Raw genomic sequence first — 15,377 nt, forward strand, 5'->3', positions numbered from 1 at the left:
GTTTGGGTTACCTTCAGAGACAGAAGTTCCTTCCTCCCATGCCCATTCAGGAAGGATCCTCGAAACCTTATCATTAGCTCCCAATTATTCCCTCCCCTGCTTCACCCTCAGCTCTCAAGCGTCTGTTCTCCACCCCTCCTAGCAAGTGTAGGGCAAAGATCAGTAAATTCCATGGCCGTGGGCCCCAATTTCTCATTGAGAAGTAGCCGATGCAGCTCTTTCTTTAACTAGGCTGCTCTGTGTGCCTTTTCCACGAGGGCGTCTTGCTCCCTGAGAACACACTCCCGAAGTTTTTGTTTATTTTCTCCTGTCTTCCATTCGACTAAGTGCCTGTGTTTATTGGTGGAGATTATCTATTTACTGGTGGAAAACTAAGGTGACTCCAATTCTCTGGGTGGAAGTCCTGCCCAGTTTTTTATTTGTTTGGCCTCGGGTGAGGCTTTGCACTGTTGAAAACAGGATTCCAATTTTCGGCGATTTTCTTTTCCTCCCCATCTCCTGCCCAAGAACCTACACACCCTTCCTTTGCCTAAGTGTCCCTCAGTTAACAGCGATTAATGGAGTTTTATTCTAGATTTTTCCACTTTTTTCCCTGGATTGATTCTGAAGGTCAGGTTGGAGAGTCACATAATTCTCAAAATTAATATTTGTCTTTTCTTTCCCTCGTTCATTACTTTTCAGCTTATGACCTTAAGGTGTGCCTTTTTTTTTTCTGCAGGACTTTGTGTGTGCATCTTTGATGATGTATGCTTACTTTGGTTTTGTTTGATTTTAGGAAATAGATGTTAAGTAATCCCTTTTCTCTTTACCACATTTTCTGAAATCTCTTTAAGTCCCGTCTTTTTGGACAATACTAGTTAAAGAAAAATGAAGATATGATATTTATAATGTTACTGGGTGTGTAATATAGAATTCGATGACTGTTTTTCTCACCATTCTTCATTTACTCCAATAGGGCTGATTTAAGTGGAAGAAGGAAAGTGACTTCAGGTTAAATGCATTGACTACTTTAAGTTCACAACAGTAGACTATATATTATATTAGAAATTGCATGTTAGACATTAGGAAAAGCTACCAATTGGTATCTACTACTCTACCTTGAAGTACACATATTTAGGTTAAATGTTCTTTATCTGTTAGGAGTACAATTATGTATTTACAAGATGTGTTTCAACATTTGCAACAAATTCTGCCCATTCCAGTTCTCTTTAGCAAGTTTTCGAGTTCTCTGAGGAGCTGAAAACCTAGAGATATTAAAACCTGGCTCTGTGAAAGCAGGCAAGACCTACAGACATGGCCCTAAGTAATCCTGGGTACCTGCTGAAATCAGGAAGATCAAACAAATTCCATGACAACAAGCATTTTGTATCTTTCCCTGAGCTCTCTACCTCGTATTTGCAGAAGCATTTGAAATTAGTCCCTCAATGCTGGGAATTTTAACCAACATGTATTGGGGCCTCCTTTGGGTCAATCTCTTTATACATTTTGTCTCACTTGATCATCATGACAACTTTGAAAGGAGGTGTCATGATCCCCATTTGAGATATTTGGAAACAGAGGCTTAGAGAAGTAGCAGAACTTACTGCAGGTCACAGGGTAACTGTCCAATGGGTTTTCCTTGACCACTGCTTAGATAGAGCCAATTTTTTCAAGATAAAAAAATTGCAATTGAGAAGAGTTTAAGAGCTGGCTAAACGAGAGACTGGAGTTTTATTATTACTCAAATCAGCGCCCCTGAAAATTCAGAGGCTAGGGTTTTACGAGGATAGTTTGGTGGGTGGGGGTTAAGCAGAAGCGCTGCCAATAGGCTGGGGGATGCAGTCATAAGGGTGTGGAAAATGGTCCTTGTATGCTGAGCCTGTTTCTGGGAGGGGGGCACAGAGGAGCAGCTGGTTCCAGTGTGGCCATCCAGTCATCAGAAATGCAAAGGCCTGAGACGGCATCTCAAAAGGCCAATCTTAGGTTCTACAATTATGATGTTATTTACTGGATTAATTGGGGAAGTTACAAATCTTGTCACCTCTGGAATAATGAATAATGGTTGGTAATCATTTATGCCTATCATCTTAGCAGAATTCAGGCCCCCTCATTCTCCTAACCTGATGACCTTTCATTAGCTTTACAAAGGTGGTTTAGTTTTGGGAAGGGAAGGGTCTTTATCATTTTAAATTAGAAACTAAATTTCTCCCAAAGTTAGCTTGGCCTACCCCTAAGACTTGGAATGACCTTGGAATGAACAAGGGCAGTTTGGAGATTATAGGCAAGATGGAGTTGGTTAGGTCATATCTCTTTCACTGACATATTTTTTTCACTATTATAATTTTTGCAAAGGCAGTTTCAAGAGAGCTAATAAGAGATACAGACAGACTTTTAATCCACATGTCTCTGAACTCTTTTTATTATTCTATAATACTTCTTGGAGGAGTCAAGAACCTTCCATCCTTGTTTACTGCAATTACTCTCAAGAATGAATTACTTAGCACTTGTCTATGTGGCCACAGTGATTCAGACTCAAGGCCACCGTATTTGATTGGACTTGTTCACAGGTTCTGCCCGAAGGATATGAGAGACTAAAACAGCTCAACAGTAGTTAACTTTAATCGGTTAACTCAGAACTTGGGCAATTGACTTTATTTGTTTAAGAGACTCATTGAATCTTTACAAAGACAGCCAAACTGACCAGGATAGAAACTTTGTAACTTCTGTCAATGCTTGAACCATGCATACTTGCTCTGCTATGTGTGTAATGTCATGAAAGTCCACACATGAATCATGTATTGCTATTTGGGTCATAGTACAGTCTTAAGAACAAGGTCTAAAATTTTAAAGAAACAAAATTAAAAACTCTATTGTTTTACTACACATTACTACTCTTCATTTGATACAGTTGATTTTGTTCATGAAATTTATTGCTTTAAAAATAAATCATTTAAAATTTGATCAAAATAAGGAAGTTTTGTAGTATTGGTGCAGAAAAAAAAAAATAAATACACGTACCTGGAACAAAGGCAGGAGGTATAAATGCAGTCTTCACTGGTCCTCAGAATCACTTTTACATGTACCAATGAACAGTAAAGTAGTCCTTTTGTGGTTTTAAAATAATTGGCTTCCTGTAATCCCAGCACTTTGAGAGGCTGAGGCGGGTGGATCACCTGCGGTCAAGAGTTTGAGACCAGCCTAGCCAACATGGGGAAACCTTGTCTCTACTAAAAATACAAAAATTAGCCAGGCATGGTAGCAGGCACCTGTAATCCCAGCTATGTGGGAAGATGAGACAGGAGAATCTCCTGAACCTGGAAGGTGGTGATTACAGTGAGCCGAGATCACACCACTGCACTCTAGCCTGGGCAGCAAAGAGTGAAACTCCATCTCAGTAATAATAGTAATTGACTTTTATCTTGCCCCTTCTTTCTAAAAAAGTAAGGCTCAGTGTGTGAAAAGGAGAAACAGTGAAATATCAGTTCTCTCTCTGAGAATGGGTTGCCACTAAAAGTTGGCTTCCAATCAGTAGATTCAAGAAGCATGGAAGAAAAGCCAGATGTTGAGTCTTTAATACTTAGTGGAGATTCCCACTGCTCTCTCCAGTCAGAGAGCCAGATTTAAAGCCTATGGGAGAGCCGGGGGGTCAAGGCACAGGGAGGTCTGGCCCAGAGAGTCCAGAGGATGATGACAGGATGGAGGAAATATCTGCACAGAGCAGATACACCCTAAAACACTCATCAGACATTTTGCATCTCTATTTGGGACTGCCTCTTCTTATTAAAACACTCAGTCTCTCTGGGGAAGTTCATAGACTCAGGAGAGGTATTGCTTTGTTCTAAATCAAAGTCTGAACTGTTACTTGAGGGTCACTGAGAATACATCACAAGGGCGTCATCTGTTCCAATGCTTTCGTAATTTTTCCCCTATGCAAGGTTGGCCAGGATAAAATCTAGACAGAAAGGTAGTAATTACATAAAGAAGGCAACGGTGAGCTATTACCTTGCTCATTTGTTGGATACAAACGATATCAGATATTTTTGGCCACAAAACATGCTGTTAGATCTAAATATTCTAAATTTATTTTCTCTACAATGTCAGTTTATTAAAAATTTACTTCTCCAAATTCACGTATGTAGATCCACAAAGATTTTGAGGGTCAAGTTTAGAGTTAATATTTGAGAAACAGTAAAACAATGACAACCTTATAATGTCTAAAAACTAGAACTTACTTGGCACAGGTTTATTTTGGCGAGGGCACTTCTTTGTGATGAGTACTAATAATAAAAGAATAAAATTTAATGTCTTTTGTAATGGATTTTAAAATGTCACTAAGTGCAAGCCTTTTCATCTCATTTCCTTAGGGAAATAGGAGAAATCTAGTTTCCTTCAGGTCTGTTAAAATGATAGTAACTTGCCTCTGGCCATTTGCAATCCGGTGGTCAAAGAACTAATAAGAAAGAGCATTTTTGGTGCCTAAGAAAAGTTTTTATTAACAGTTGTGTTGATTCCAAAGACACCATTGCAAACTGAAATTCTGACATATGTGCACATGGCCAAATTTTGAGAACATTAAATTCTGAAGTCCCACTGGCCTCAATAAAGAAGGCATTAATCGAAGGAAAATTAAACTCTTTCCAGTGAAAATATAATCAATCTCTGTTTGGTCATCTATAGAGCAAATTACCAATATCAGTTTCTACATTCAACTCATTTGTAGACAGATCTGAACTTAACTGGAATATTCTGGTGGAGCCAAAAGACCACAGGGAAAATTATCGCAATCTTGTAAGGGAAAAAAGACAAACTAGGCCAATTATTATAATTCTAAGAAAATACACAAGAAGAATTTTCTGTCAAGCCTAGGCAGTCCAGTAAGATTCTATGGAAAAGTTGTGGAAATTTAAAAAATAATCGTAATGCTGTGGCTAACGATTTGAGATCTAACCATTGGATGAAATACACCTTGTATGTCCAAAGCAGGGGGATAGAGAGGATAAAATTTTAGTAGATATTTGAGGCAACTTTTTTGAAGTTATAACTGTTACAATTCAGGAGGACAAAGGTGTAAAAAAGTCAAGACCGTGGGGTAGTTTCAGCTATTGTATAACTGTTTGGGAAATCACAATAATCTAGTCCGTGTGTAAATGAAGGAACTCCAAAGACTGCGTAGCTTTGGTTTGTTTTATTTATCTTTTTTTTTAAGTACTGAGCTATATTCACTGTGACTTTGGCTTGTGGGAGAAAGAGCCCGAGTCATTCTTCTGCCTCTAAATGCTTTTTGGAGGGCTTCCTGGCTTCTTTTATTCCTGTACATTTGCCACTAATTGCGTTTAAGGTTTGGATGAGGCAGAGACCCGGAAGAGACATTAAGCTTCCTCACTTCATAAAACATGGCCCTTTCAGCTCAAGGCATGACCCTCTGGACTTAAGTGGGTTCAGTGTTGGGATATCAAGGTTTTCCTGTTCTGGGATAGCAGTTTCCATGAAAGAATCACAGTGGAGACCTTCAAATACTGGACAGCATGGGCAAACCTGAAGCTCTTCTGAGTGGGAGAAAATAGCTGAAACTTTAAAATTGGCCTGAGGAGCAGCAAGCATGTCCCCAGTGCATTCTTCACAGTGCTTTCCACCTTTAATTTAGATATTTCAAGGGAAATTTAATCCATATGTTTTGGATTCATTTGGACTTAACTCATAAATATACTTCATCAAGGACTGCCAAGCTATGTGTTCCTGTTCACTAGAATCAAGTAGTTTCATGGGACAGCAGTACAGACAGAGGAAGTTTGATATCCAAAGGTCCATCACCCAAACAAGAAAAAGAAACTATCAGGTTCAAACCACTGTGTATAAATAATCTTAGAACAGTAATTTGCCCTGCAACACTGTCACGATCAAGTAAGTCACTTAGACTGTAGGGAACACATACTGATACATAGGCAGTAGATACCTAGCCTTTCCCAGAGACATATCTCAACACGTGGACTTTCTCATTCTCAGTTCCAGAGAGGTTAACAACTCAAAGAAGAAAACAGAAGTTTCTACCTTTTTAGCATCTTTTAAAATCCATGCAGACTCTTCTCTCTCTGTCTCTCACTTTGTCTTCCTGGCTCAGCCTGTCTCTCACATAAACATCCCCATTCACTGGGACTCTGCCAGGCCATAGGCTGAGAATCCCTGTACCTTCTGGATACCACTACTGGGTCAGATAATTTTGACCAGTTTTACTTCCTTAAATTTGTGTGGCTCAAATGATACTTTTCTCACTATAAAATGACGGTGTGTTACTCAATATGTGTTTTTCCAAACCAAATTTTTGAGATTATTTTATGCTTTCCTAGAGGACCACCCCTTACAGGTAAAGAATCCCTGGTGTGTTCACTTCTTGGAATAATGCAAGGGTGGGAGTATCAGTGAGAATAGTATTTGGCTCCTACCTCTTATTGACTGATTGATTAATTTCCTGAATGTTATAGATTTCAGGTGACCAACTTCCATGTCCTTTTAATCAAACAGTGTAATTCAGGGCAATGGGTACTTTTAATACTCCGTATCATTACATCTGTGTTTAGGAATTTTTATAAGTAAAGAACAGGAAATCCATGGCCCATTTCCATATCAGTTCAAATTTCCTGGGCCAATGGCGCCTAATACCTCAAAGCATCTGAGGGAATCTAGTGGCCAAATACATTTCAGGTATTAGAGAAGTCTTGGCATGGTTGTTATCTTGATATTCTCATACTATAGAAAGTGAGATGGGAGAGAGAGGTGCAGGATGTTAAGTCAGATGGGATTCAGGGATCCACACATACTGCATTCACAATTTTCAGTGAAAACAGACAGAGGAATGAGGTTGGACAAAAGCCCAGCAGTTGCAGAGGTAAGATGGCTTGGGCTAACGTCATCCTTGGGTCGTATTCCCTTAGCATTCCTTACCTAAGAGAGTACAATAACAATTATGAAGGTATGATTAAAGACATAAAGAATAATCAGACTGGGCAACTGGGTAATAATATAAGCTCTAACTATTTTTTAAAGTGCTTAGCATCCTAGGTCAAATGTCCAAAGATTTTTGACTTATGGAAAAGAATGACATTGCATTTTTCCATCAACAGGAGACAACTATACATACTCTAGCTGCAAGACACAGCAAGGCAAGCAAGTTTACAACAATGTGGCACCAACTCAGGTTGTTCTTTTCTGCAGGTGGAGCTTGGTATCAGGTGATGCTCATTTTCCACCACTGTGCCTTTTACGGTAGGAGATACCAGTAGTGAACCTTCACAGGGCCCAATATGGTAACTATGTTTTGCCTACAACCCTAAATTCATCCTAGTGGGTGTGGTGATTTGTTGAGGTATAATAAGCCTTCAGGAAAAAGAAAGCAGAGACAAAGATGAAAGACAGAGGAGAAACCAAGTAAGTAAAGAATGTTTATACTAGTTTCCTAGCTGGTGAGAGCCACCAAATCCCTCTCCTGGTTTCAGTGCAAGACAAACAAGGAAGGAGTCATGCTTCTCAGCACTGGTTTGAAAGCACTGGATTGAGGCAGTCTCAGCCTGAGCAGGCAAACCCTGCTGGGAACCTTGGCAAATTTACCTGGGTTACTCCACCAAACCTTTCCTCCCGCCTTCCCCACCCACAGCCTGAAGACATTAAACTGCTTCTGAGCAGCGAGCCTGGACTCTCCGTAAAGCCACACAAAGCAGCATTCTCCTTACTGCCATTAAGCTGATGAACCCTTCATGGGTCAGCATAGCTGTCAATTACGATCCCATTTCTTTTGAAGGGCAGTTTTAATATGCTCCTAGGTCTATCAGACATCTCTCTCTCTCTCTCTCTCTCTATCAAAAAAGGCTATTAGGTTTATAAATCTTAATTTCTAACTTTGCAACACTTCTATGACATAGGAGATTGCAACATATTTACAACTAATTGACGTTTTCAATTGGTTTGAAAGATGGCTGAAAGTGGTTTCCATTCAGCCTTGGATAGGTCTCTGTTTTTGTCCTCTGAAACACCGTAAACAGGTAATGATTGAGTGAGGTAGAGGCCTTTTGAGGTGAATGTCCTTCCAGAGAGACTCTTACTAATGTAAAAGTGCTTAGCATTTTGAGCTGTGAGACTTTTTTTTTCAGTTCTAGTTCCCTTTGGGGGATTACCAAAAGGAGAGATACAACCTACTATCTCGACAAGAAAGTCAGAACCATAAATCAGGACCCACAATGGAAATGGTTTCATAAAGCCTGGGAAGCAGTATAACTCCCTTCTCAGGCCTGTAGTGCCTGTATTGGACCTTCATCCTGAGGAAAACATGGGTTCTTATCCATGGATCAACACATAGTGAGGAATCTAGAGAGACCATGCCATGCTGCACAGCCTGCGTGGTGAATAGAACACCAAGGATCTAATGATTCACTCGCAGGACTGCCTTAATGCTTCATCAAGGACTGCAAAGCTCTGTTTTCCTGTTCACTAGAATCAAATGGTTTTACGGGACATCAGTACAGACACAGTGGAGGTCTTCTAGGGAGAGAAATGCTAAGCCAGCCCTGAGCCAGAGAAGCAACTCAGGCTAAAAACAGAATGAGCTGACAGGTTTTAGGTCCCTTCAGTTCATAGCAATGGTGGAGAATTACCACCAGAGTAAAAGGGGGTGAAAGTCCAAGTTTGGAGCGTATGGAGAAGCTACATGGTAATAAGAAAACCAATACCTTTAGCTCTTCAATCCTGGAAGGTTTTGAGTTATGAAGGGTGTGTGTGGATGCTTAATTTGTCTGTCTATCTGGAATCCATCCTTGCTCTTTTGGTAAAACCACCTTGATTTCTCCTGTGGAAAAATCCTTCCCTCTTCTCAGTGTAGTCTGCTCTCGGGCTCAGTGTGGACAAGTATCCTAGTTGTCAGTCAATCAGCTTGCCTGGCTGCTGGCCATAGTGACTGGTACAAGATTGAGCAAATGGTCAATTCTGTGTCAAAGACATACATCAGAGCTATTAGCAAAAAATTTAAAAAAAAAAAAAGAAAAAGAAAACAGGGGAAAAAGCTTTATTTCCCCTGGACTTGAATCTGCGAGGATGAAAGTGTGAAGTGTCAGAAACTACACAGGGCAAATCTGAGTCCCGATGACACCTTTTGGGTTCCTGGATCTGCCCTATGGCTAGACTTTTCAGCTATGTAATCACTGACCTTCCCTTGTCTGTTTAAGTTGATTGCACTTTGGTTTTCTGTCACTTGCACCTAGAAATCCTAGATAAAACAGAAGAGCACCAAGTAAAAAAAAGTGACTTACACAAAATCATAAAATTTTTAAATGAGCAGGCAGATTAATTTAACTAGAGTGAGAGTCCATATAACAGAGTAATGAGAAAACCATATGATTATCTCAATAGATGTTGAAAATGCATTGGAAAGACTCCAACACCATATGTGATTTTTTAAAAAGAAACAAAAGACTTAAGTAGAAATAGATAGCTATATCCTTATCATAATCAGAAACATCTATTCTAAATGTCACCCTTAGTGATAAAACACTGGAGGCCTTCTAATTAAAAATAGCCAAAAAACTAGATAGGTAGGTAGATAGATCAACAATTTATAGATCTGACACTTGCACAAATTCCTGACACAGCTATTTTTCTTCTTTTGTTCTTGGAAGTTTAGCAAGTGGCTCTCAAGTTTATGGGAGAATATGCTGAACAGTTAAGGCATACTCTAAAATATATTAAAATACATTTTAGTGCAATAATAATAATACAAGTAGTATATCCCAGGCATAAAAATTGGCTGGTACATCAATGGAATTGTTCAATTAGTGGTTTACAAAATTCATGGTTTGTCAGGAAATAAAGTTAGTTTTTATTTATTAAATATTTAATATTAAATGGTATTGTGATACAAACTTTTTAAAAAGCAATAGAAAAAGAAAAAAAGAGAAAATAGAGGAAATTTCACATGAAATGATTAGTAGTTTACATCAGCTATACCTAATATGTCTTAGGAAAACATAAAAATAAACATCAAACTGCAAGAAAGAATTAAACAAATGTCAGAAGATTAATATTCTTAATATGCAAACCTTTTTTTTCCAATTAAATAAGAAAAATACTTATTAACTAGCAAAATCCTAATGAAAGGACATGGTTTGACAATTCTCAGGGCAAGGAAAGAAGTTGCAATGGCTAATACAGGAAACAGCCGCTCTTGAAATCTGTTAATGGGAAAGAAAATTGTTTAAACATTTCTGGAAAGCAATTAGGTCATAAGCATGAAGAACCTTAAACATTTCATACTTTTTGACCCAGTGATTCTGTTCTAGGATGTCTCCTGAGGATACAATCAGAGATAAAGAGCCCGTAAGGACAAGATTGTTCAGAGCAATCTTATGGAAAATAGCAAAAATTGACACAGCCAAATAAATTATAATATATCCATTTAATGTACAAAATCATGGAGATATTTTCTAATACATTTTAAAAATCATAAATTTTAGAGCATGGAAAAAGAATATTATTTATGAAATACAGGTAACGTAACTATAGGTTATTTTTAGTTTCGTTGGTCTTTTTAAAGAAATATCAGGAAGAAATACGAAAGGCAAATTTGTAGTTAGTCATTTTAGATGATCTCCTATTAATACAACTGAAAACTGCCAGTGTTGTAATTTTCTTAAAGTTTATGTTGAATATATATAAGTATGGATTTTCCAAAATTGCATGCATTTTCCTTTTAATAAATGCAATTTATTAAGCATATAGGTAGTTGTAGTTTTAATATTTTATATTTTATTTAAAGTTAACCCTCACATTTTATAAAAAGTATTTTTCAGAGGCACATTTTGAAATAGGGCCACCTGTTCAAAGGTGCATGGATTGTTTATATGGCTCAGTCTTGTCGCCTTAACTATATAAAGGTGTGGGGGAAGATATTCTTCCGTGTGTCTCTTGGTAACCATGCTTAGAAAACATCTAAGGAGGTCGGGTGTGGTGGCTCACGCTGTAATCCCAGCACTTCGGGAGGCCAAGGTGGGTGAGTCACCTAAGGTCATGAGTTTGAGACTATCCAGGCCAACATGGTGAAAACCTGTCTCTGTGAGAAATACAAAAATTATCCGGGCGTGGTGGCACATGCCTGTATTCTCAGCCACTAGGGAGGCTGAGGTAGGAGAATCACTTGAACCCAGGAGGTGGAGGTTGCAGTGAGCTGAGATCGTGCCACTGAACTCCAGCCTGGACAACAGAGCATGACTCCATCAAAAGAAAGACAGAAAGAAAGACAAGAAAGACAGAAAGAAAGACAAGAAAGAAAGGAAAGGGAAGGAAGGAAGGAAGGAAGGAAGGAAGGAAGGAAGGAAGGAAGGAAGGAAGGAAGGGCGGGAGGGAGGGAGGGAGGGAGGGAAGGAGGGAAGGAGGGAGAAAGAAAACATCTAAGGGGGAAAAAAATTAAAAATATGCAACATTAAAATCAGGAGCCATTCTTGTACTTTCAAGCCTCCCACAATACCTGGCACCATGAGAAGAGCCCTGTTAGGGTTCAGTCAGTATGTGTGGATGCACAGACAAGCAAAGACTTCAGCCTTTCTACACTTTGGTTTCATCATCTGTGAATGGGGATTATGAAAACTATCCGCATGAAGCCCTGAAAAGAGTGCCTGGCACCCAGTCACCGTGTGGACATGTGCTGTAGACTGTAGACTCCCCTCAGCATCCCTGGCTCCCTCTCCCCCTGTATCCCTCTCTGACGGCTACCTTCATTTCATCTCTGTCCCTTTGCATGTATTTGTATATGTTCGGAACTCTTTTGAATGTTCCTCCTCATGTCTGAAGACACATTTTCTCAGTTCCTTGGTGATGGCTGAGACTTGCTCATTTTGGTGCCTGTCTAGGCTAGAGTAAAGAGAAGCAGAATTTAAATTCTCCTAACAATTTAGCCACGCCTGTGTCAGAGAAAAAGTGGGGAACAGTTGTGAGAGTTTCAAGACATTGCTGATGATACATGGGGTGTCATAGGAATCTCACACTTTCTATTTCCTCCGGAGCATATTGTCTTTTCTAAGCCTGCCTGTGTAAACAATCACCTGATGTCCTAACCTTCTCCTGCCACACCTGAAGCTGGGAATCGGGAGTGAGATCCCAGTGAGAACGCTGACCTTGAACCAAGGACGAATAATGCTAGTGCACTGTCTCAGAAAAGCCATTGCAATAGGTGCTTTTCTCAGATACCTGATTTGAACTTTCTCATGTCCCGTCCGCACCTTGATACCAGCACAATCAGGGGCTTTTACATATACCTGGTGGACAGGTAACTTATTCCCTTTTTCAAACTAGGATACTCTCAGCTACCCACTGTAAACTAAATACTCCTCTTCTTGGAAATTTCAGAATGGGTCTGTGTGATATCAAACACCTATGCTGGGAAAAACAGGAGCAAACAAAGCCATAAGGGACTGCCTTTGAAATGGAGCCTGGGAACCACTCAACCACACAGCAGTATTTGTTTGCTTTCCTTGTTTCCTCAGAGCTGTGCTCACCTGGAGGCAACAACCTGCACTTTGTCATTTGCTGAGATGAGGGACAAAGGGAGGGAGGCACTTTGGCTGGCTTGTCAGCATTCCCAATGGGAGAGGGTTTAAAGAGTTCATATCTTAAGTAACCCTCAACCTGCTGTTTCTTTCACTTGGGGATATGCCAAGGGCTGTGGCTGACTCAACTTGGGCCCAATTCTGCAGTCATTACCTCAGCCCAAAGTTCCTGGTTCCTTGGTTCCTCCAGTGGGGAGTTTTGCCACATAGAGAGGGTGGGGTCAGCGCCTTGGCTGGGACTAGAGCTGCGTTAGTTATGTTTGAGGCTGTTGTTTTCCTCTGAACTCTAATTGCTGGTATCAAAAGGATTAAGAGAAAAAAGCAGCTCTCTTTTCCAAGAGCAGCCCAGTTGGCAACATACAAATCCTGCCTTGCTCCAGCAGGAGAGTGGGGGAGGGGACAAGAGCCAAGCCATTTGAATCTTTCGGGTCACAAGGAACAGATATAGGCTGGCCACCATATTTGAGGGCTGCTGCTTAAAAGGAGACAAAATGAAGGGATCACTCCTTACCTGGATTAAATGCCATCTATGGCAAAACCCAGACCTTGCTGACTGAAATACTTCATTTTCGCCAGGTCAAGAGCCTGTGATTTTCTATTTCCCAGAGCCCTGCCATATTGCTGCCGTTCCTCCTCCCTGTCTCTGTGACCTGTAACCTAGTGACTGTGTATTTTGGGTTCAAACTCCACAAGGAACAGTTTCCTGCTTAAGTTGGTCCCTATCTAGCAATCTGCCCATTGGCTGACCACTATCCAGAGAACTGTCTTTGGCCCTGATGCCCATCCTTGGTCCACAGGTGAGACTAGCTCGTGGGATCCCATGGTGTCACCCATTTTGATTTGTGCCTGAAGGACTGCCGTGGCTCCTGGCCTCAGATGGGGACCGTGGATGTGGCAGCATTCAGAGCATCATGTTTTGCGCAGCTCTGGAGAGGCAGGGATGGCAGTGTGAGCTGCTAAATTCTCTAAGCAATTTGAGGCACCAAAGTTTAGCTTTGTTCCTCCTCTATCTTAGCATTAATCAAAAGCACGATGAGGACAATGTTTCTAATTCCTGTAAAGGACCCTGAGCAGCTATGGCACTTGGAGGACTCACCGAAGAGCTAAGCTCTAGTATACCTGGGTGCCAGCTCCTCAAGAGTGAATGTGGGTCCTGTGAAGTGTGAGAGGTGGTGATAGAGGGGACACTGACAGGCCAAGCAAGAGAGGAAGAATACCGGGTGATTGAAGCTTAAAGAGTGACTGTGAGATCACTTGGAAACCCCTTGATGACCCTAAAAACTAAAGGTGGTGCCTTTGGGAAAGGGCTGGAGCCCTAAACTGACAGGCACAAAAGAAACCACTAAAACATGTGCTATGATAAGGAAAAGAACAAGAAAAAATCATGCTGCTATGAAGAAATACCTGAGACTGGGTAATTTATAAAGGAAAGAAGTTTAATTGATTCACAGTTCCACAGGGCTGGAGAAGCCTCAGGAAACTTACAATCACAGCAAAAGGGAAAGCAAACAAGTCCTTCTTCACATGACAGCAGGAAGGAGAAGTGCAGAGCAAAGTAGTGGGGGAAAACCTCTTGTAAAACCATCAGATATCGTGAGAATTCATTCACTATCATCAGAACAGACGTACGGAGATAACCGCCCCCATTATTCAATTACCTCCTACCAGGTCCCTCCCCCGATGTGAAATTTGGGTGGGGACATAGCCAAATATTATCAGTGACATTTTAAGGAAAATGCCAACAAATGATGCTTTGAGGTGAAAATTATGAGCTTTGAAGCTAAAATTGGCAGAAAATACAGGTTGTAAGCTTGTATGTTGTGGCGCAAACCAAGTTGCCAGCCCAGCTGAAACAATAATCTATTACATGAGCTCCTGACCACACTAGACATCAACATCTTATGTACAATGGTTAATTCAACTCACAAGGTTAACATGTCTACCCATAAACATATCTTGTAAGTGTTCCTTAACTGGAGACCTTAGGAAGATAAAAGAAGAGGATTTGTTAAAAACGGATAGAGAACACATTTTAAAATACAAGTCAATGCAAATTAATACACACCATAAATAAGCAAATTTTTTAAAGTGCCTTTAGTACACATTTGCAGTTCTTCTACTTTCAGGAGTTGTTGGGAGCTCATAGACTGGGAATGGGCTAGTGTTGTGCTATCTGTCAAGTTCAGCTCATGTTCCCCCAGCTCTGCTGGTGTTTGTAACACCAGTAGATCTGCCCCATGTCCTCATTTTCTCATAGTAGGGCTTTCCCTCATCTCTCCTGCTGATAAAGTGGCTCAAAGTTAATTTTAAGAACTATCTTTATCAGGAATTGCTAATGAGGCTGTGCTTCCTGCCAGTCCCATCTGGAGATACTGATTGCCAGTTCTGCTTGGGTCCCTGGGTGTTTTCTCCCATTTTTCCCCTAGTTCTTCCTCTTTTTATTGGGTTTCAGGTTATCTCTGATATTCCTGATTTGTATTCTCTGCCTTCTACAATCATGAAAGAACATAATTCTGCCTCTTGGGTTAGGTCAGAATATCCCTCAATATTTAGCAGAAATATAAATTCCATGTCCCCTCTGTGCAATGCTGGTAGAAGTCGCCTCTATAACTGCAACTCAGGAGTGACTCCAGGTTAGCCATATTTGCCTCCTATGGCAAAGGCTTTGGTTGCTTGAGCCGCAGAGGCTCCAAGCACTTCTGCATCCCCCCAACCCATATATTATGTAGTTTCTGAAAAGTACCAAGCCTCCTACTGCAAGAACTGCTGTGACCTACACCACCATTCAAAGCACCATCATGCCACCACTACTAGTTT

This window comes from Sapajus apella, unplaced genomic scaffold (assembly GCF_009761245.1).
Source record: "Sapajus apella isolate SASKATOON/1434 unplaced genomic scaffold, GSC_monkey_1.0 scaffold54, whole genome shotgun sequence".
In the NCBI taxonomy this organism is placed as follows: Eukaryota; Metazoa; Chordata; class Mammalia; order Primates; family Cebidae; genus Sapajus; species Sapajus apella.